This window comes from Lytechinus pictus, chromosome 18 (genome assembly GCF_037042905.1).
Source record: "Lytechinus pictus isolate F3 Inbred chromosome 18, Lp3.0, whole genome shotgun sequence".
NCBI lineage: Eukaryota > Metazoa > Echinodermata > Echinoidea > Temnopleuroida > Toxopneustidae > Lytechinus > Lytechinus pictus.
In genome coordinates, this window is record NC_087262.1 from 14,749,022 (window position 1) to 14,772,662 (window position 23,641).

The 23,641-nt window shown below is 36.1% G+C and overlaps 5 non-coding genes across 5 annotated transcripts; 3 read left to right on the plus strand and 2 right to left on the minus strand.

Moving 5' to 3' along the window:
- Positions 1–4,457: 4,457 nt before the first annotated feature.
- Positions 4,458–4,529, plus strand: TRNAE-UUC (transfer RNA glutamic acid (anticodon UUC)). Its single transcript has one exon. It is a non-coding gene; the product is annotated as a tRNA-Glu (tRNA).
- A 722-nt stretch (positions 4,530–5,251) lies between these two features.
- TRNAE-UUC (transfer RNA glutamic acid (anticodon UUC)) lies at positions 5,252–5,322 on the plus strand. Its single transcript has one exon. It is a non-coding gene; the product is annotated as a tRNA-Glu (tRNA).
- Positions 5,323–10,692: 5,370 nt separating this feature from the next.
- TRNAE-UUC (transfer RNA glutamic acid (anticodon UUC)) lies at positions 10,693–10,764 on the minus strand. The gene has a single exon. It is a non-coding gene; the product is annotated as a tRNA-Glu (tRNA).
- A 4,826-nt stretch (positions 10,765–15,590) lies between these two features.
- TRNAE-UUC (transfer RNA glutamic acid (anticodon UUC)) lies at positions 15,591–15,662 on the plus strand. Its single transcript has one exon. It is a non-coding gene; the product is annotated as a tRNA-Glu (tRNA).
- Positions 15,663–16,238: 576 nt separating this feature from the next.
- TRNAE-UUC (transfer RNA glutamic acid (anticodon UUC)) lies at positions 16,239–16,310 on the minus strand. Its single transcript has one exon. It is a non-coding gene; the product is annotated as a tRNA-Glu (tRNA).
- Between the last annotated feature and the right edge of the window lie 7,331 nt (positions 16,311–23,641).

Sequence of the window (23,641 nt, forward strand, 5' to 3'; positions counted from 1 at the left end):
TGCTACATGCAAAAACTATAGCACAGCTCAGCCGCTATGCCATAAATTTTAAACCTCGAGCTCCGATTCTTATTTATGTTCCAATATGAAGTCAATCCTTTTCTCCATTGTATCTATGAATCCTTTAACCTTCTTTTCTGTCATTTTTTATGGTCGTTGCATGGCAAGTAAATAAAGTAGTGATGATTTTTTTTTATTGCATATGACGGCCTCCTATTTTGAAATCGTTCATCCACCCACTATATCTACATTAAGTTATGACTGAAATCACATCACAAAAATAAAGGGGATGGAGAAGAAATTTTAGTTTATGGCCCTTGTCGGGTGATCAAAGGGACAGAAAAAATATAGGCCCTATACATCTAATTATGAACACTTACGTGGAAGATCATGATGTGAGCAATGCATCCCGGAAGTAAAAGGTAGCGACGTGTTGTTTGTGAAAATATCCGGTGTCCACCCAACCAACCCGAATGGCCAGAATTTCGAACTTGATGGCGAAAAAAAATGATGACATTAATTTCTCACCAAGTAAAACGATATCTGGTACAGACGGGATCCGAGAGAATTGGTTTGGTGGCCAAGAGGGCATCAACCCACCACCCCTTAGCACTGGCGGACAGTGATGGCGGGGTTGCTGCGGTGGGAAGCTCCCCCATGACCGGTTCCAAGCGTTGCGATCCACTGCTAGCATTTCTTGAGAGCTAGCGGCTTCTCACAACACCCAGAGAGGCAAAAGCCTGAGTAGAAACTCAGGCAAAAAGCGAAGTAAGCATTGATATCATCAGATGAGAGGTTGTTTCACGGTAGCTAGCACCCATTTCCAGTCTGTCATGATGAAAACGAGTTGTCAGCGGCCTCCTGCTCTCTCGAACAGATCTCCCAGTTAGCCTGATTATACCCCGGCGTGTCCCCGGTATTTATAATCTTGAAGCGGTGATGCCGCTCCCAAACAATGCAGACGACACTATCTAAAAATAGGAACAAAACAATAGCATTGGTCACGTCACCTCGTTACGATCTTTTCATTGGGCGATGTACCAGACGTACTGGCGTCATAGCAACAGCTGTAGCAAAATAAAGGTTATGCATAGTCTATCAACGAAACCTTTTTAGATTTTAGATGCTTAACTAAATCAAATTCAATAATGTTAGACGATTTTTTTTATGGACGGAATGGCATTATGAAAGTAGACCATGATTGTGGTAAGTGGACGCGTTGGCAGTAGACGAATTGGCAATTTACCCTATATAAATAACCAATATTATTATTTCAAATTCCTGAGCCTATTTCAGGAACTAGTATAAGGAACAGCAGACCATTTACTGAAAAACGATATATACGCCTCTGCCTCTCCTAGTTCCACAAGTCCTCAAATATAATGTTGGATGCATTGCTAATCTCTATTTTGTTGCTGGCATAATTACTGGGCATACTTATTGTTTTGAAAATATAATAGGCCGAAGTAAACAGGAGTAAATGATGTATACTCGTATCCCGCATGCAGAGGACGGAAAATGTTTAGATACAGACTACGGATCGATTCTTGCCGGTTGTGTTGCAATACTTCCTTTCGTACTTTGCACCCAAATCCAAATATAAGCATATGCATGCCCTTGATTTTGAGAATAACAATAACGAATGTATGTACATGTATTTATAAACAAACAAACCGCATATATCATAGCCTTATATTAAAAAAAATGCTCGACATATAAAATACGCTAACGTATAAGTATACAAGTTATAACAAAATATTATGTTCATTGCAATTAGAGTTGCTATTGCATGTTTATACATTTTAGAACACAAATCGACATTTTATTTCATTGTCATTAGAATCCCGGGTTAGAATCACTGAACTAGAAAGTTCAGTGGTTAGAATCCCTGTCCCCCTCTCTATCTCCCTCTGACATGGCTAATTTAGGAGAGGTCAATGGAATAGCAATTCAATGATGCAGGTTTTATTCTTTTAGTAACCATGGTGAAAAGATTGGGGTATCTTTTTTGGTGACCTTTCGACCTGAACTCAAAACGTATAGGCCTATTAAATTTCAAGGATATGATATAAATCCAGATTTGGGCTCCGTAACACAAGGGTTAGCGATTGATCGCTAAATGAAATGGCCTATCAAGATCATCGTTGCATGCGCATTTTGCTTGGTAGACTGAATAGGAACCAATCAGAATTATTGTTCTTTCAAATTAGCGATTAATCACTAACCTTTATGTTACGGAGCCCTGGTCTGAATATTGACCAGCCGAATATTGGATTTATTTTGTAATCTTAGGGATTAAAGTTCATTGTTGTCTATAGGGCTACAACTAGGTAGGGACCCGATTCTCGATGCATTGCGTGCGAAATTCATGAACAAAAGCAATTGTATATCGTTTATGTTTGGGATTTACACCATGTACACACACACACACACGGGGGGGGGGGGGGTAGAAAAAAATGACAAGCAAAGATAAAATTTGGTTTAAAAATCTATCAATTTTCTCATAGATTATGTCGTAATATTCAGAAAATAATATGTCATCATCATCTGTGACATGCGCTATACAAGAACTGCGTTATTATTATTATTTATCATTATCATCATCATTTCACCATCATCAACATCGTTTTTCTCATTATTTGGTAGCAAGTTTTTTTTCCTATGTCGATATAACATAGTAATCCATTTTTCTCATTATTATGTTTCGGTTTGTCATATTTTCAAGCAATTTTTGCTTGCAATGACAAAGTGATTTCATGTTCAATGACATAAATATTTCTGATTTATTGTCAAAATGTTTTTATGAAAGTTATGTTAACATAGATGTTGCTATGAAGAAGAGAAATGAATAAATCAAATCAAATCAAATATTTCACCCTTTATCTTTTCTTCCCTTTTTTCTCATTTTCTTGGTCGTGATAAACTAATATGCAAGTTTGGGGGTCCATGGACCCAAGTAAACTTGGATTAAAGCACCCCCATCTGTATGCCAGGGGCGTATATGAGTAACTAAAAATGGAGGGACACAACATTTTAGACAGAAAAATGGTCACCACTTTGATGACTACCCTTTCAAAATATACCGACTCTGAGCCCTGTCATCAAAATTAAGTGTGTGGGGGCACTCTGTCCCACCCCTCCCCCGCTACATAATGTACTTTTACCTTTTAAAAGATAAAATCTAAAATGTGAGGGATTTTAACACAGTTTTCATCAATCATACTTTACCCCCATTTCACTAGCGTACCTGAGGGGGGGGGGGCAGGGGGACAGACTGCCGGGCAGACTACCCCCCCCCCGACGAGTCACAAGCAAAAAAAAAAGCGCAAAAAGGGAAGGAAAAAAGAAAAGAGGAAAAAGGAAAGAGAGAAAAAAGGGGGAAGGGAAAAAGAAGAAAGAGTTTAAGAGGAATGGTAAAACAAAAACTGGATTGCAGACTGTCGGAAAAAATGTCGGGCACACGGGGCTGTTCCAAATGATTCGGTTTTTTATTTCCACCATCTTTGTTGGTAAATGTCAATTAAACTGACACTTTTATCGGTAAATTGTGATCTTTACGCAATGCGACTTTTAGTGCTCTCTGTACCGATAGTGAGGACGGACTGGGCTGACCAGGGACAGGAAAAGGTAGAGGACAACTTTTAGGTAATATAATTATAACAATAAAAATTTCGCTCGCGCTACGCGCTTGCATCAATTTTTTAGTTGGATATCTAAGATAAATGTCTACTTTTCAGGTTGAAATATCAAAAATTTCAGCTCGCACCAATTGATTAGTTAGAAACCAATTTGTTCACGGTTACAAAAAGTGCTTATAATATCCAGTTCTTAGGCCGGAATATCAAAAGCTTTTGCTCGCGCTTCGCGCCCACACGACTGTTTAGATACCCATCCTGTAAAACTGCTTAGAATGTCTAGTGTCCAGTTAGGAATATCAAAATTTTTAGCTCGCGCTCTGCGCTCGCACAATATATTAAGGAAGATACCCATCCTATTCATAATTAAGTGCACAAAACGTATCGTTTTAGGTCTAAATTTTTATTTAAAAAATCAGCTCGCGCTTTGCGCTCGCAATTATTATTTATATATATTATTATATATATGTTATATCATATTTTAGTGTACATTGACCTAAAATGGTGAAGTTGATATCTGGGCTATGATAATCAGCCCCCCCCCCTTAAAAAAAGTGTGCCATACGTCCATGCCTACTACCCCCCCCCCCCACACCTTGCTCATGCTTGTCGCTTTCCCCCCTGACGAAATATGCCAAGTACGCCACTGCCCCATTCCCTTTGTTTCCCTTTACCTTCAACCGAAATCTTCCCGTTCAAGGGGCTCGGAATATTGTTATCTTCGTTACAACAACAAAAAAACATCAAAGAAACCTAAAAAAAAAAAAAAAAAAAACACACACACGGTAAAATATCGTCGACAATATCAACACAACGAGTCAATCCCGTGTGGTCTAGTGGTTAGGATTCGTGGTTTTCACCCACGCGGCCCGGGTTCGATTCCCGGCACGGGAGGCTTTATTTTGTTCTTTAAAACCATTTCTTAAAGGGAAAGTCCACCCAATGCAACAAACAAAAAGGTTGATTTGAATAAAAAGGAGAAAAAATCGTACAATTTCTATTTAAATCGGACGTAAATTTTAAAAAGTTTTGATACTCAAAGATTCGTTTATTTTTCACAAAACAGTGACAATTCAGTGATAAATATTATGCAAAATGAGAGTGTCCATGGCATCCTCACTCACATATATTTTGTTTTTTATTGTTTGAAATATGAAATATGATTATCATGTAAAACAAAATTTTATTCCTCTCTGAACATGTGGAATATCCATTGTCTTAGAGGATCATGTTTGTCAAACCTGTAAAAATTGTGTGATATTCAAACCATAAAATAATCAAATAAATAATGGTGAGTGACGTCATCACCCCTCTCTTTAGTTTGCATACACTGAGTTGTGCATTTAACTGAAATGTAATGTGAAACTTGAAAATTCCACAACTTTATTATTTTACATCTGATTTTGATGAAATTTTCAGCGTTATGCATTACTGCCTGTTTGAAATCAATTTTATACGAGGTGGTCTTGACCTTTCAATTCAGATTACAATTGTTACTACGATTGTTACCATTTCATGTAAATAGTATTTGTTTCATCTCTTCTTTAATTGAATAAAAGATCAATTAAAAAAAACACTGTAAAATATCGTCCACTATCATTGCACTACAAGAAAGTCCCGTGTGGTCTAGTGGTTAGGATTCGTGGTTTTCACCCACGCGGCCCGGGTTCGATTCCCGGCACGAGGCTCAATTTATTTTGTTTACAATTTTAATTTGTCTCAAGGATGACTCCTATTTCATGAAAAATCATTTAGTTTAAACTTTTCCCTCAACGAATCAATTTTCATAGGCCTAAAGGCCACCGCACACCTTACGACTGTTCGCGATCCGATTTTGGCACAAATCGCATTTTGCTCATTTTCTGAAAATGTGAATGGAACGTATCGTTTTATTTGAGGTTAAAAATAATTGAAAGAATACTAATATAACAATTTTGAAAGATTGCAAGCCTTTATTTTGGAGTAAAGGCCAAATTAGTTTCAAATCGTAGCCAATCGTACGACTGCTTTGACGTCATTACGACTAGATATTAAATTCGCTTTTATTCTAAGGATGATAGCATAGTCACAGATTTGAACATAGGTATTCGTACGATGATTTAGAACATTGCACAGTAAGATATTCCAAGTCTTAATATTAGCATCAAATTCTACTACATTTTATTCTGAAATCGGGTCGCAGACCAATCGTAAGGTGTGCGGTCGCCTTAAACGATTTTTGTATATAATCGAACGAAATGTGGTGAGACCAATGGCATAAAACTCTACACAGCATGCCCCTCATAATTATTATGATTGTGTAAAACACTCTTCATTTATTCAAATGGTAGCGTTGATGTATCGAGTGTTAGTGGTACAACAAAAATGATGAAGCATCACATACTAGTTGATATTCTGGAACAATTATTATAACAGATTTATTATAACAAAATCGGATGAACCCAATATTGACCTCTAACCACACGAGTGGTGGTCTGCATGGGTTTTAGAGTCAGGTCTACACATGATGAAGGTGGGAAGTAAGATTGATGAAATTCCTATTAAAAAGTGAACTAAAATGGCAAAGAAAAATCACTTTTTTTCAAAAAGGGTTAGGTCCATTTCAGTTAAGTTGCAAAAGGGGTTAGGTCCACACAGATTTTTTTGGAAAAGAATATCTTAAAAAATATGAAAACAGGTAGATTTATTTTATACCCAATTTTATGTTCTCATGGTAGGGTATCATAAAAATTCAGTTTCGTATAAGAATATTGCAATATGGGAGAATTAAAATAAATGATTTCTTTGGAGTGGACCTAACCCCTTTTGCAACTAAACTATTCTGAAGAACTCATTTGTCAAAAGAAATTTTATTGTTTTCTGTCTCTCAACCTTTAAATTTGTAGTCACTCTGATGATACCAAAGAAAATTTGAAATTCAAATGAAAATGTGAATGAAGTGGCAAAGAAAAATCACTTTTTTAATAAAAAAACATTGGATTTATTTCAAGTTTGCTTGCAAAAGGGATTAGGTCCACAATGATAAATTTTTCAAAAATATATAGAAAAAATTGAAGACAGGTAGATTTCTTTTATACCCAATTTTATGTTCATATGATAGGGTAGTACATCATGGCAATTTAGTTTCTCATAAGAATATCGCAATAAGTGAGAATAAAAAACATGGTTTTTCTCGGAATGGTCCAAAGTGAACCTAACCCCTTTTGCAACTAAACTCTTCATATGTTAAGTGTGAAGAGTATAAAGACCTTTTATATAAAACAACAGCTTTACTTTATGAGTTGAGCTAAGGCTGCACCAAGTATTGTGTTCTAAATCCTAGTATAGTATTATGCTTTTATTCCCTGAGTATTGAGTGTTACTCATAAGTAGTTCATTGTTATACCACTGAACTCATAGTTCAGTGGTTTATACTGTACAAATTGTTTACAGGTTTTCTTAACTTAAACTGAAATTAAATGGATATGTCACTCTTACAATTGTATTTGCCCATATAATACTCAATTACATTCATACAGTTTCAAGAATCTATATTGTTTTCATCTTATGTTGTTCAGTACATTTTGTTCGATAGTCAATTTTGATTTTGTTTGGTTTGGTTTGGTTTTATTTACCGTATAAAAATCACAATAAAATACATTGCACAAGATATGAGATTAATATATAAACATGCACATAAAAACATATACGGATGGATCACTCTATTCAGAGCCATTGATATAATGGCTCTGTTCTTCCTAGAGGTTCAGTTGTTGTTAGTATTAATCTGGTTAATTCTTTACTCCTTTATTTTTCATCCCTCTGCAGAATAGTGCATTAGGCACAGGCGTATACAGAATGGGGGTAAGTTAGGGTTGGGGCCATCGATTGACCCCCAAAATTTTCACGACCGAGATAAGGAGGGAGAAATATTATATTATTTTCTGAATATTATGTCTAAATCTATCACAAAAATATGATTTTTGTAGTAAATTTTTTTAGAAATTTTGCCCCATATATAGGCCTATACGCCATGTTTGGCCGGTCAAAATTTGTTGCTTATTACTATACTGTTATAAATGCTTTGTTCTCTCATTATACGCAAAATATATTTTTTAAATCTAATGAAAGGTGTTTTAATTTGATGTTCGGATCTCTCTACCTGTTGTGCAATGCCGTTGCAATGTTGCTTCCTCGTTTTAAGGGGACTTTCCAATGCTAAATGTTTTCTTGGAGAAAGTGCTGATTGCGACACCCTTCTGCCTTTTGAGGAACGTCCAATTTAAGCCAAGCATGTATTTCCTTATCATTTTGATTGATTAATTGATTGATTCTTTATTTCCATGCAAAAATAAATCATACAACAGAAAATATATTGACAATATCTCATGGTAAAATAACAATAAACAATCATTGCATGGGAGGGAACAGTCATAAGCACAAGGCTTGAAAAGGACGCCCCTCAAGAAAGACTACGGCCCTGAATAAAATCAATATTTAAAAATTACAGTAAAAGCAGGGCCAAAAGGAAAACACATCAAGCATGTCAAGAATAAATCAAATGATAATAACACACCAGCCGTGTATCGATTGATATTACTATGTTTAACATAGATACGTCGTATAAAATAATACAAAAAATAAAGTATGCAATATGATGAAAGTCATGAAACTGATGATAGAACAATATCTTAACTCAAATAAGTGCTAATAATGGAATGCTTAAACTCAAACTTAAATTTGTTCAATGTAGGAGCACCACGTATTGTTAAAGCTATATCATTCCAGGTATCTGGACCAGTATGTCTTACCTATGGGCTATAAGGCAGTTAGCGGATTTGATAAATGTAAATTTGTTGAAGTTCTCATAGGATAATTATGAATAAACGAATTCAAAAGGAACATATGATCAAATGTTAATGGTAATTGGCGACAGTGAAACTTAAACATAAACAAAGCAATTTGAAATTTATGTATATCATCAATTTTTAAAGTCTTGAAACGGTTAAAGAGGGGACCAGTATTTTCATAAAAACCAGCGTCGGCACACAAACGAATAGCTTTCTTTTGAAGTAAAAGGATATGGTGATTTTTTTATTTGAATGAGCCCCATACAATATTGCAATAAGTGATATGTGGAAGTAAAATAGAATTATAAATTGAGAGTAATGCTTGAGGAGGTAAATAGTGTTTAACTTTAAACATTATACCTATACATCTTGATACAGACGTCAATATTTTAGATACATGGTCATCCCATGTTAAAAACTCATCTAGAATGACACCTAAAAATCTCACATTATTTTTTTGTCCGATAGAAATCCCACTTATCTTTATTTCTTCTGTATAATGATCAGCTATTGTTTTGGAGTTCTTGAAATCAATATAATATGTTTTTGCAAATTTAAAGACAATTTATTACTTTGGAACCATTTTGAAGTGGCTTAATGCACATTTGGTCTACACCCGCGTTGTCTACAATCCATTTGGTCCTTTCCCACTTGGTCTAATCATTCATGACCTATTATTTTGTCTACTATCCATTTGGTCCCCTCCCACTTGGTCTAATCGATACATGTAGTTTGTCTACTACTCATTTGGCCCCTTCCCACTTGGTCTATCATACATGTAGTTTGTCTATCCATTTGGTCCTTTCCCACTTGGTCTAATCATACATGTAGTTTATCTACTATTCATTTGGTCTTATCATGGACTAGTAGGTCCATGGTCTTATTTAATTAAATTCTTTATTTCATTTCCATTCAATAATCAGAAACATGAATCAGAAAAATATTAGTGAACGGATTGTCACTTTAAAGAAAAGCATTAATAGAGCATTATGGAAATGGTTACCCGGTGGCCCACTAATAAAAGCAATGCTTGTGAAGGGTATATCCCGTTGAAAAATTATTTCCTGAGTTAGACTCCCCATTTTGTATGATATCCATTCGGTCTAACGCCCCTTTGTCTATATGATAAACGGTTCATGAATCAAAATTATTTTGATTTGACAAAGTGCTAAAAACTTATGAAAAGGGGAAATTAGACCAACTGGGTATTAGACGGCAGAGAAAGACTATGGGTAAAAGAACAATTGAATAGTGTAGACTAAACAGCAGTAATATTGCAGACCAAACTGTTAATAGACCAAATGGGTTTAGCCCATGTGGTATTAGGGTATTAGACAATCTGAGAAATATTCCAGCGCCTGTATAGTAGATCAAGGGCCTACGAACTGTATTTCAGATGCAGTGTGCTGAACGTACATTTCAAGACTATGGTGCAATACAGATTTCTAGGCGCACGCCCTCGATCAGTCCATGGAGGTATACTATAGTAGTTCTCCCTCCAAGATCAGTCCAAACACGAGTCCACAATCGATGCATTTGTTTTTACGCCTACCATAGGGGGGAGGAGTGTGATTTGTGTTCTAATTTGACCTGAAAAAGGCACAGCAAATAAAAACCTGTCCTTTTTTATTAGACCAACTTGTTGTACATATCAGATTATGTGTCTAAATGAAAACTGCAAGAATAACTGATTTTTTTAATAATGAATTTATATAATATTCATTTTCAACAATACTGAACAAAAATAGCACATTTTCAAAAATTGAAAATAAGCACAGAAGTTTCCATCATTTCACATTTTAGGCTTACATAATGAGTAAGAAAACGACATGGGATAATCTAAGTCTACAATTATCTTTGTAAATAAATTAATGGATCGACTAAAAGTAAAAACGCATTGCTCGTAAGCGTGGACCGTCACAAACATATTAATGTAAACATTTTAATAATTATAAATATACATAATTATTAAAGAAGGTGTAATTTATTCATTTGGTTATGATATTTTCATTATCATATTAATATCAGTCTATTCCCTGTTATAACTGAGTGGGGTTTTACTTGTAGCATGATAGTGGCCTATAATATTATTGTCAGTAAAGAGTATAATGTAGTATTGGATTATCCATTTAGACGCTCATCTTATTCTTTATTTCTCACTATTATTTCAATTTCACTGAGGCAAGTATTACTAGTAACAAATTCTAAAAAAAAAAAAAAAACTAGGTCTCCCGTGCCGGGAATCGAACCCGGGCCGCGTGGGTGAAAACCACGAATCCTAACCACTAGACCACACGGGATTGCCATGTACTTTGGAGAGCATTATTAAAACTAATAGCCCAGATCGTGTCCAGACAATGAATCACATACGTAGGTTTCGATGAAGTGACGTCATACGACAGAGAGAGAGAGAGAGAGAGAGAGAGAGGGGGTAGTCTGCAGGCACAGACCCTTGGTTTTCGCAGTTCGCATATCGTGCATAATGCAGAGTAGTGAGACTAGATTCACTATGCATTGTGGCTGGCTCTCTTATTTGACACAGGCAGAGGCTTTGGGGTCTAAGTCTAACAATTACTTTCTCTAGACCTATTATTAATATATAGATTAGGGGGAGGGAGTATCATGAAGAGATATATAGACTAGCTTAGCCCCTATACAATTTGTCAAATGGGGGAGGGTCGAGGGGGGGGGAGAAGAAAGATTGATTTAACCAGAGAGGATTATGTCGTGTAACTCTCTATTATAAAGGCCTATAAACCCATAGTTAATGACATAAATATTGGTTATGATGAAGGGTAATAGAGTTCAACCAATACTATGAGAGGTACTATGGTTTGCTTGATAAAATATCATACTGATATACATTTAAAATGTGAGAAAGAAATATATCAGTACTTCAAGTGTAAAATTGTCTATCAGTAGGCCTACTTCAAGTGTAATGTAAGCAACTCTTCAAGTGTAAAATTATATGATGGGATATAAAGCCCCCCCCCCCCCATTCAAAGTGTATATGCATGGTCATATTATGTAATAGATATCCCTGGAAACGCGAAGTAATTCAAAATAAAAAGAAGGTAAAATGAAATCGCCAACAGTGCATTTCAACTGATGTTGAAATCAATTGAAGCTGATATTTATAACAATGACATCATCTGATAAATGGATGCACCGCGTTACGTAGTCGTTGGTAAGCAGACTCGTGTTCTACAAGACACTGTATTATTTTTGAAATATATTATACTTTCTGAATGTTGGATACTGTGTTGTAAGAAATCCAGAATTAAGAAGTAGCATCATGAAATAAACAGCCTCTTCCAGTGGCGTCAAAAAATCGAGGACAATTTGTTATGGATCAGCCTTCAAATTCGGAATTTTACACAATGTCTGATCGAGTAGACTATAATTCTCGTGGGCGTATGCGGAAGTAAACAAACAGACTGGGCAGTGAGCATACAACATTTCCGTGTCATAAAAAGCATACAACGGCAAGCCTATATAAAGGCAGACAAATCAATTTTTCAGCAGACAGCAATCGAAGCGCTCTTGTGCCGTGCGTTTCTGGGGATCCAGCCTGCTGCCGAGAAATTCATCTTTCGTGATGGAGGTCTCTGCATGGGTGCTGTTTCACAAAATCGCTTACTTCGCTACTGATCAATCGTTTCTACGAGATCGGTAACGTTAGTGCCGTGCCCTACCCAGGGGTGGAGGGCACGTTTTTCTTCTTGGGGTCATCAACATGGGAAGAAACGGCGCTAAAAACTTCGGCTCTCGGGGATTGAATTCACCAAAGCGGCCTCGCTGTCACCCACTCGGTGCTCGTAGGTTGGTGGAGGAGGTCCCCGGGGCCACCAGGCCTAGGCTCCGCTCAGGCTGGAGGTATACGTCGGGTCTAGGGTTCGAAACCATCGGCGAGATTTCGTCTCGTTGTTGGTGCGGATTCTTTTCCCGCGATTAATGTACTCCAGTCTTGTGGATAGGCATGGTGGCAAAACTGTCATCGAAGACTTTCATCATGTGTCAACGGTCACCAGCCAGCAAGTATATAGGGTCTGCATGCAGGGATATCTTATACAGGATTTTTTTAAATATATAATGCCTTTCCTTTAACGGGGTGGCATTTAGTTTTAAAATACCTTAATTTCATAAATTTGTGTTTTTGTTTCTTTCTATAACTGAATTCTTATCTGTGAGTAGGTCTAGTTTGCACCATATTCCGGTTGCGGCATGGTTTTCATTTCCATTCAAAACATAATACAAAGCAATATAAATCAGATACAATTTTACTCCGGGGGGGGGGGGGCACTTGACGAGTGGATACCATGCGCGACCATGGGGTCTCGGAAAGCATCCTAAACACGTATTTTCTATATTCTGAAAATGCACCCCTTAACAAGTATTGGCGTGTGAAACCCTGCTCTTAATAAGTATTAGAAACAAAACGATACTCTTGGCAAGAATTCCCTGAATTGAACCCCTAAAGGGCCTAAACAATTAGTAATTGTAATGTCACGGACGTTGGTCGTCGGTTTTACCTTTACCTACAATCAGTGGCGTACCGTGGGTCATGGCATTGGGGGGGGGGGCACTAGCAAAAATTTTGAGTCACTTAGTGAGCGCGCGAAGCGCGCTCAGTTGCTAGGTATGCTGACCTAATAGAGACATTTTAAGGACAGTGTCATTAAACAGATATGTATGTCACTGGTCACATAATGCAAGCGCGAGCTGAAAATTTTTGATATTCAGACCTAAAAAGGGACATTATAAGCAAATTTTTGTAATCATGATATGTACCTGTCTCGCTAAACAAACAATGCGAGCGCGAAGCGCGAGCTGAAATTTTTATACATTGACCCCAAACGGACATTTTAGGGACTATATTTTAGGAATCTATTAAGAGTATACATATCTCACCATAAAGTAATCTAATGCGAGTGCCAAGCGCTTGCTGATTTTGTTAGAATTTTATGCATGCAAACACATAAATCACTTGTAGTCATTGTAATCATGACTAACATGCGCATCTCACTAATCAAATATTGCGAGCGCGAGCTGAAAACTTAGGAAATTCAGACCTGAAGAGGGTCATTTAAGGCTTGTTTGTAGGAATTCACGAAGACCATACGTATTTCACTAACCAAATGAAGCGAGCGCGAAGCGCGAGCTGATTTTTTTATATATTGACCCCAAACATGGATATTTTAAGGTCTATTTTTAAAAAGAATCCATTAAGAGTACATTATATCTCACCATAGTCTTCTAATGCGGGTGCCAAGCGCATGCTGATTTTGTTAGAATTACACCTAAAGACATACTTTTTGTAGTCATTGTAGTCATGATTATCATACACATCTCACTAGTCAAATATTGCGAGCGCGAAGCGCGAGCTGAAAAATTAGGAAATTCACATCTGAAGAGGGGCATTCTAAGGCTTGTTTGTAGGAATTCACGTAGACCATGCGTATTTCACTAACCAAATGAAGCGAGCGCAAGCTGAAATTTTTGATATTCAGATCAGAAAAAGGGAAATTTTAAGGACTGATTTTAGGAATTCATGAAGAGCAGACATATTTCACTAATCCACTAATGCGAACATAAGCACGGACGGGAAATGTTTTATATTAAGACCTTAAAATGATATGTCACTACATAAAACAATTATAATTCGAAGTGCGAGGAAATATATTTGGTGTATTGACTTGAAAACGGGAGGTTTTAGTACAACAGGATTATATATCTCGTTAAACAGACGATGCGAGCATCAGGGACAATGAAGACATAGGCCCTGAGCAAATTATGTTTCATAAGGTTATGATATTTTTTTCATTTCTATTTAATATAACATGACATAATTAACAATAATTTCTTCCTTCCCACTACGTTGCTCTCAGTTTCTCCCTCTTTTTCTCTTTTTCCCCGTTTTTTTTTTTTTTTTTTTTTGCCAGCCGATTGGGGGGGGGGGGGGCACGTGCCCCCCCATGCCCCCCCCCCCCCGTAGTTACGCCACTGCCTACAATATTGGGTTTAGTAGTACTAATAGTACGGTCCCACCTCCCACACCTCGCGCAAATCGTACTCTAAACACGTAGTGTTGACTGTTGGGGCAAAAAGTACATCCTTTATAAAACATTTTAGTCTTAATTTTTTATACCCTCGCAAATCTGACCCTAAACACGTAGCTTTCCTAGCGAAATAGATACCCTTTTTCATTATTTTAGTGTTTTTGACACCCTTATTACGTTACGTATACGTAACGTGCCCTATCTTGAAAAAGACATCCTTTTTACGTGTTTTTTTGGTCGCGAATGGTATCCACTCGTCAATGTAACTGCCCCCCCGGGATTTTACTCTTATACTTCGTAAAAAAAGAACAGTATAAAATTTAGCATAAATGGAAATAAGGGGGGCCACTAAAAGCAAAGCTTGTAAAGTGTGGCCCCCCTTGGAAATGAAAGTTTAGGGGCCTAATTTGCATTATAAGGTGTTTTTTAATCCTGTTTTTTTTTTGTATGATTGATTTTTGTCAGTGTCACGTGTATAACCATAAGCAGCGCTATATAGTTGATCGTCCAACAATCATTTTCACTATCTTGAACAGTATAGGCCCTACTAGTTTCTTATATAGGGAAGATAGTGAAAAAATGCCGCTACGGAAAAAAGATGAATATTAATAGAGTATGACCAATTTCCTCATCAATTAATTTTTGTTCTCTCAAGTAAACCTTTTATTTTTAGAGGTAAGAGTTTAAACCCTCATTAATCTGTTAATCAAAAACGTTAGTCCGTGCACGATAACTATTTTTGGGGGCATCCCTTTTTCAATAGTCTAATCTAAGCATTTTTACTCATTCTCAAATCTAAATATGTAAACTTGAGCTATTGGTTGAAAGCTTGAACAGTATTTCTCAAAAAATATGAAAATGTATTATTTTCTCTATTGGTCTCTCTCACTCTCGCGCCTAAAAACTGTAATAAAATTATATAGGCCTCTTGCAGTGGGGGGGGGGGGGGGAAACGCACGCAATAGATGTACCTGGCATTACTTTCCTGAAGGATTATCCAATTTCTTTGTCAATGGATGAAATTAAAATATTAATAATTCACTTTTAATCAGTTTTGATTACGGCAGTCCCGTGTGGTCTAGTGGTTAGGATTCGTGGTTTTCACCCACGCGGCCCGGGTTCGATTCCCGGCACGGGAGGTCCTTCATTTTGGGGGATAAGCACTATTTTTTTTTCTGGGGAAATGTGAATATTTTGACTAGATCCCTATCATTATTCCGTTTTTTTAATCTTTGGGTGGAGAAGAATTCAATTTGATATTGATTTGATGCCATGCAGGTTATCAATGAAAGCCATGATGCCCATTGTACATTGAAACTAAGTAAGGAGAGATTTAAGAACTGGTGAACCTGGTTTTCCCTTTCATGGATTTGAATAGGCCTAAAAATATATAAATTTGAAATAAACTCTTTTTTTTTTTGGGGGGGGGGACATCGATTGTTATCTCGACACGGTCTTACAAACACTGGCTGCAAAATGCAACAGGCATGCACCGTGGACGCGCATAATTATATCCCACAAAATGGGGGGATACTTGGAACGCCTGTCGAGGCCTACAGCTGCTCAGGGGAACCCAGGGAATTTTAAAAATAATTTTCTTTATGATAACAGAAAACAAAAAAAATTTCTCTGTGCGAAGATTCACCTTTTTACGGTCGGTCCATACACTCCTCCCCCCCCCCCCGAAATGTAATGAAGAACAAAAAGTGCATGGACTCCCGTGCCGGGAATCGAACCCGGGCCGCGTGGGTGAAAACCACGAATCCTAACCACTAGACCACACGGGATTGCCGTGTAGATGAAGAAGAGCAATGACAACAATATTATGTGCGTCCTTTTATGTCAATCCACACGCACTGATATATGGGTAAAAGGAAGGGAGTCTGAAATCATGGACCTACTAGATAGGTCCATGCTGAAATCCAAGTGTCAACTGTGAAGGAGAAGCTCACAATAACGATGAGTTTGTTTTAATAAAAACAGGAAAATTTGAGAAAAAAATATTTAATAGTTTGATGAAAATCAATCAAAGAACAAAAGAGTTATCTGATGAATTCTAAATGTGTTTAATTTGTGACGTCATGTGAGAGCAGCTTCATTTTTGTAACATAAATTCAAGAATTAATTTTTTTTAGGGTCGGATTTATTTATTATGGAACATGATGAATGCAAACGATTTTCTAATGGAGTATGAAAATGATACTACCCCCTACAAATAAAATCACTTTCACTTTTTTAGGCCGATCGCTATAAACCTTTCGAATGTTAGAGAGAGATATAATCGACATTAAAATATAGAAAATTTTGTGTACAAAATAATTATGATGGTGGTTGTAGGCTATACTAAACCACGGAAATAATTTCCGTGTACTAAACCTACCATTTCGAAGAAACATTGTCAATTTGAGGAACGCCAAAGAACTATTTCAAAAAAATGTTCATAACTTTCCTTTTCATAACCGACTTTGATGGACTCCATTTTAATTGCTTCCTCTATATCCCCTGTTTCATAATTTTCCCAGAGTTTCATTTTCGCTCAACTCTTTGAACCGGGAGTTCAGAGTAGAGATACACAACAGTCAAGTCTATATGCAACTCGGGGCTGATTACATTCGAATGTCGTTAACATGCACCCTGACAAAAATTTAATTATAAAATAGCAGAATAATGATAAAAAATGTTGGTGAAGTTTTGAGGAAAATCAATCAAAGAATAAGAAAGTTATTAGAATGTTATTTCTTGGTTTGTGACGTCATATGCGAGCAGCTTTCCTATAACACATCGTATGGCAAAAAAGAATTTAAAAAAAATATCATTTTCTCAGAAGATTAAAAATATTTTACCTCCTGTTTATTATGGATAAATCATCTCACACCCGCTCCTGAAAGAAATAAATGGGCCTTCACGAACCATTAAACATTTGGGATTTATGCATTTATGGGGCAGCTGCTCGGATATGACGTCACAAATAAAAAAAATTCTGACAACTTTCTTAATCTTTGATGGATTTTCCTCAAAAGTCAAACCATCATCAATATTTTTTCTCCTGTTTTTGCAACAAACTTTTCGCAAGGGTGAAGTACCCCTTTAAAAATTTGAGCAACGTAACAATACCACTTGCTCCTACCACAAATTTCTATGAAAATAAGTATTAACCCCCCCCAAAAAAAAAAAAAATGAGTGCTCTTTGTTTAAGATTTCTATATGGGGATTAAAATAGCCTAATAGGGATTATGGTTAATGGGCATTTGGGCTTACATTTGGCTTAACATTCAAGCCGTTCATACACGATACAATTAAGTTAATACTATACAGCCCACTATTGTTATAGCATTCAACATCATACGCCACACCCACAATTAAACGAATCTTTGTTTACCCTGGACCCCGTCTTACAAAGAGTTACGATTGATCCGATCAACATCAACTAAATGGAAATTCATAAATGTCATTATTTTTTCCGCAGGAAATGTCCACATCGTCCTTTGTAAACAAAAGAGAAGCACACTGAATTTTAAAGAGAACAATGGATGTATCAATATACATCATGTCTAGAAAATATTTTAAACAAACATTATTTTTAGATGTTGGGGTTGCTGGCTTTCCAGCTTTTGATCGGATCAATCATAACTCTCTGGTGTAGCACATAATCATGCTATTACTAGACAATGTGAAAAGGCAATCGAAACAGGAGTGTTGTCGGATTATTTTGAGAGAGGGTAAGTGGGGGGGGGGGGGATACGAAAGGTGATTTGTGGAATTTTTTTTCTTAATTGTATTAGAGTTTCACTGCACACATCTCTCCTTTCATACCCCCTTTTTTTTTTCCTTTTCTTTTTTCTCTCCCACTACTCCCCTACTACCTGAAATAACCCGCCAGGGAAAAGTCCGTAGATGGGGGCCTTTATTTGAAAATAAACAAACCCCCAGAAAGAAAATAAACTTGGCAAGGCCGGAAGTATATTTTAAACTATTTTCAGGTAGGCCTATAGCTTAATTTCAGTGCACATAGTGCCTGGTGAACAAACACTCACCATTTTCTAAATTACAACAGTTTGGACTTGATGATGATTCATGGATGTAACTGCATGTTTTCATCAAAATGATAAAACTTAGACAGTAAATGCTGCAATTCTGTACAAATATTTAATCACTTTATCTACACCTCACAAATAATTTTCATCTTTTATCATGGTAATATTGCTGACAGTACTAAACTCTGAAGATTCATGACCATAGCCTTGTCATGAAAATCCGGATCAAAGTTAAAACATGCATATATTTATTCAATTCACTGTATCACTAATTGTTTTGTTTTAGTTATACCTGTTTACCTATCCTATCTCTTTCTTTTACATCATAATGAACATTGCGTGTGTATGTTCAAATGGATATAAGGCTTAGCAAATCGTTACCTATATGATTGTATCACAATAACTGATGATGAAAATAATGAAGATAGCAATGATATGGAATGTAGTAATAATAACAATATAGGTAATAATCATCATTATCATTATCATCAGGATCATCACCATCACCACTATTACTATTATCATTAAAATCTTTCTTGCTAACAACAGTATACATGGAATTATGATTATTTTATTCAAAAAATTGTACATTACGAGAAATGATAATGTATAATACACATGTATTTTTTAAACTTCAAATCATGGGAAGATTTAATCATTCAAGTTATAGTTCTATTTACATACAATACAATATAATATTACATTTATTATTTATAACACCTACATGTACATATTGAGTAGATCAGAAAACAAATATCTTTTTACTGGAAACTAGTTACTAGTTACCATAATGAATGGAGTATTGCATTAAAAAAAAAAAAATTTTAGTAACTATCAACAATATTAATACTTATCAACAATAGAGGAATGAAACAATCAGAAAAGGTTAGCTTGTGTGAAAACAGAATAATAAAAGAGACAAATCAATGAAAGTTTGAGAAAAATCAACAAATTATGAGCATTTGAATGTTTAGATCACTAATGTGGACCTCCTCTCATTGGCAATGCGACCTAGATTTCTGATATCCACTGACCTGTATCCCTCTAACCTCCCACTTCCCTGTGTATACTAACATCAGCATACAGATCAGTGTTGATGTCACACTTAACAGCTACCCAATTACTTTCCTACATTTACTTAAACTTGGAATTTTATCAAGTTTATTGATAGATCTGGGTCCCGTATTACAAAGATTTGTGATTAATCACTAATTTGAAAGAGCAATTCTGATTGGTTCCTAGTCAGTCTACTGAGCAAAATGTGCATGCAACGATGATCTTGATAGGCTATATCATTTAGCGATTAATCGCTAACCTTGTGTGTGTATGGGACCCATGTATCTTTTCATGGGATAACAGGTAGTAGAGGTTTCACAATATATATCATGGACTAAGAGTTTGCACTATGATCAGAATGAGCAAACGTGTGTGGGTATATTTTCAGTGTACTAACAGGAGAGTTGCAGTTCTGTGACATCACAAATCTTGGTCACATGACATTGCCAGAGTGAGGATGTCCATTACACATAGTGATCTAGAAAATAAAATGCTCATAGCTTTCTTATTACTTGTCAAATTGTTCTCAAACTTTCACTGACCTTAATTGGTGATTTGTTCCTATGGGTTCATTTTCTTTTGATACATCCTTCATAATGATGAGAAGCTTAACACAACATACAAGATTAAGCAAATGTAAAAAAAACAATAAATAATCGTGAATACAAGTTTGAAGAAGCAACAAATATTGATAACCACATGTTAATCACTAATTAGATCTTCCATAATTATGAACTGTGAAGACTATTTCACTTATAAGCAAAAGAAGAATAGAGTAGACATACTGAATGTGAGAGCACATCATATCGTAAAGAGCTGTAACCAGATGCGAAAAAAGAATTTGAAAAAAATAAGAGGGAACAATTTTTTTCTTCTAATGAATGTTCCAACAAGGTAAAAGGAACAAAAAAATTAAAAAAATCATCAAGAATCAGACTATCAAAGGAAGGCACAACATCAATTTTGGATGATAAGGGGGAGGGAACATGCTACCCCCTTTTCCTTCCAACTGGATCTTTAACAGTGATATCATCACCAACGAAAGGGGGGGGGGGTCGGGTTCACATCTAGAACCTCTGAAACAACTGGATCGATTTCAAAGTTAACCGGATATGTTAATGTCCTTTTGTATCTGCCTTTTGTTAAAATGGGTCGGGACAGTCTATTAGGAAGAGTGCATTTCCTGTTATTATCCAATGGTAGAAATGACCCGAACACTAAACCTGATGTTACTCTACCCGTCTGTCCACACAAACGTTAGGCATATACGTGACCTATACTGCATTCTACCTTACCTTACCTTACCGCAAATACTGGAAGAATGCTGAATCAGCAGTCAAGCTTCCTGGGGAGCGTTTCATCAATATTTTTATCCGACAAGTTGTCAGATCTGACATCTTGCCCTGATTTTGATTGGCCGAGAGGCACTGTTCCCATGGTAACTGTCGGATAAAATGGGACTTGTCGGATAAAACGTCCGACAAGTCCTTTCATGAAACGCCCCCCCAGGTCTATCTACTTGTCAGCTTCCTTCATGCTTCAATAAGTTTAAGGAGGCAGTGGGGCAAGTTGGTGAAAATTGACTTCTTATATCTAATTAAGAGTAGTGGGAATCATAATGCTTATCTTTCCAGTGTCGGTCTAGCCTGATTTTGAAGGTGTCTACTGTGGGAGCTTCAACTACCTCAGCTGGGAGAGAGTTCTAGTAACTCTACAACATTTTGTCTTCAATCATGTACCTGGAACATGTTACGTTAATGGTTAAATAACTCCTTCAACACCAAAGTTCTGATCAACTGCTCAAAATTATCTTTCTAGGAGTAAATTAAATTATTTACCCTGAACAAAATTGGGCAAATGAATTCTGCTGAGGAATGCGCTATACTTTTAAAGACACATAGTTTTCTATGAGGAAGTGGTTTCAAACCATTCTGTGCCAAAGCTCATCAACAAAATACAGTTTGAGCAAGATATCTAACAAGGTGGCAAAGTTTTTATTGTTGTACTAACAGTAAAACACTTGAAGCTTTGTAGCTTACATACTTGGCATTATATTGTTAAATTAATTCACCTGTTGCAACTGCATGGCACTAAATGACTATATTCAATTAGTCTACATAGTCTACATTCTTGCGGTATGGATGCTACATGTACATATATTATATATATATATATATATATATATATACAAGGCTCCACACTAACTTTTTTTCTTGGTGGCCCAATCGGTCCACCAAAATCATCAATTTCATATTTTTTATGGCCCATAAAGCAAATTTAGTGGCCCTAAAACAGTAGAAACCAACAGAATTTATCAAAACTTTGGTAGCCCAACTGGGCCACCAAGTGTTGGCTTTTACATAATTTTGGTGGCCCGACTTTCATTTTTGGTTGCCCCGGGCCAGTGCTGTCTAGCCCTGATATATACATATATATATACATATTCAAACATTTAGTCTAAATTAAATGACAAGAGGGGAGGGGGGGGGGGGCTTACACACCTTATCCGTGTAACTAATGATGAACACAGGACATTGCAAACATGCCGCAAATTTGTCAAATTTTAATGATGTTCATGAAAAATCAAAGGATTAGAAGATAGTCCACTGAAGACTCAGAGAATGTGCATTTTTAAACATAAATTATAATCCTAAAAACACATCCCCAGAACAATAGGACCTAATTACACAACAAAATATATTAATCAGCTGCAAATTACCATTTCCCCCCTTTTTCTAGTTACAATCTATTCACATCAGTGGCGTAGACAGGTTCTTACACCAGGGGGGGATGATTTGCCGTTCACGAGAAATCGAGGATCAATTTTACACACACACGCACACGATAGTAATCGTCATTTCAGTCACATTAACGATGATTATGATGATGATGATAACTATTATTATATTTTTATCATAATAATAATAATAATAATAATTATTATTATTATTATTATTATTATTATTATTATTATTGTTGTTGTTGTTGTTATAATAATAATTATCATTATTGCTGTTCCTATCATTTCTATAACATGTTAATTCAATTTAATTGTAAGCAAACATCCTTCCCTAAAACCTGGGGGGGATGATTGTACATGTCATCCCCCCCACCTTGTGAGTTGGGGGGGATGCATACCCCTCATCCCCCCCGCTGTCTACGCCCCTGATTCACATACACCAATAAAATTATACATAAGCAAAATATGAACAAAGTACATGTCTAAAGTTTTAGTACAATTACATTAATATTTGGCACATAACATTATAACAGGTTGCAAAGGTTTCATGCACAATGCAACCTGGATCTCTGGTGGACTGAAAATTCAGACCAATTTCAACAAACCTAGGTTTGCGCCTGTGAGCCACATGTACAGTGAAAACCACCCTCCAAATATACAACTCTGCTTTTTTTCCATTCATATATCATTCATGACTTAAATATAGCTTGTAAAAAATACAACTAAATGTTGAGCACTACTATGTCATTTTGTGAAAACTGGCTAATTCCACCAGGTATTTTGCTACACTGCACTAAATGAAAATAATTACCAGTGAGATGAACAATGAATAGCCCAGGTGAGGGCAGCAGACATGTCTCACTAATCACACTACATTGCAATCTTTAAAGGTCAAGTCCACTTCAGGAAAATGTTGATTTGAATCGATACGGAAAACTCAGACAAGCATAATGCTGAAAATTTCATCAAAATCGGATGTAAAATAAGAAAGTTATGACATTTTAAAGTTTCGCTTACTTTTCACAAAATAGTTATAGGCACAATTTAGTCACATGCAAATGAGAGAATCGATGATGTCCGTCACTCACTATTTCTTTTGTTTTTTATTGTTTGAATTATACAATATTTCAATTTTTACATATTTGACAATAAGGACCAACTTGACTGAACCATAAAATGTTGAAACAATGGTATTTCCACATGTTCAGGGAGAAATAAAACTTTGTTTCACAGGACAATGAGGAGAAAATTAGAATATTTCATACTTCATATAATAAAATACAAAAGA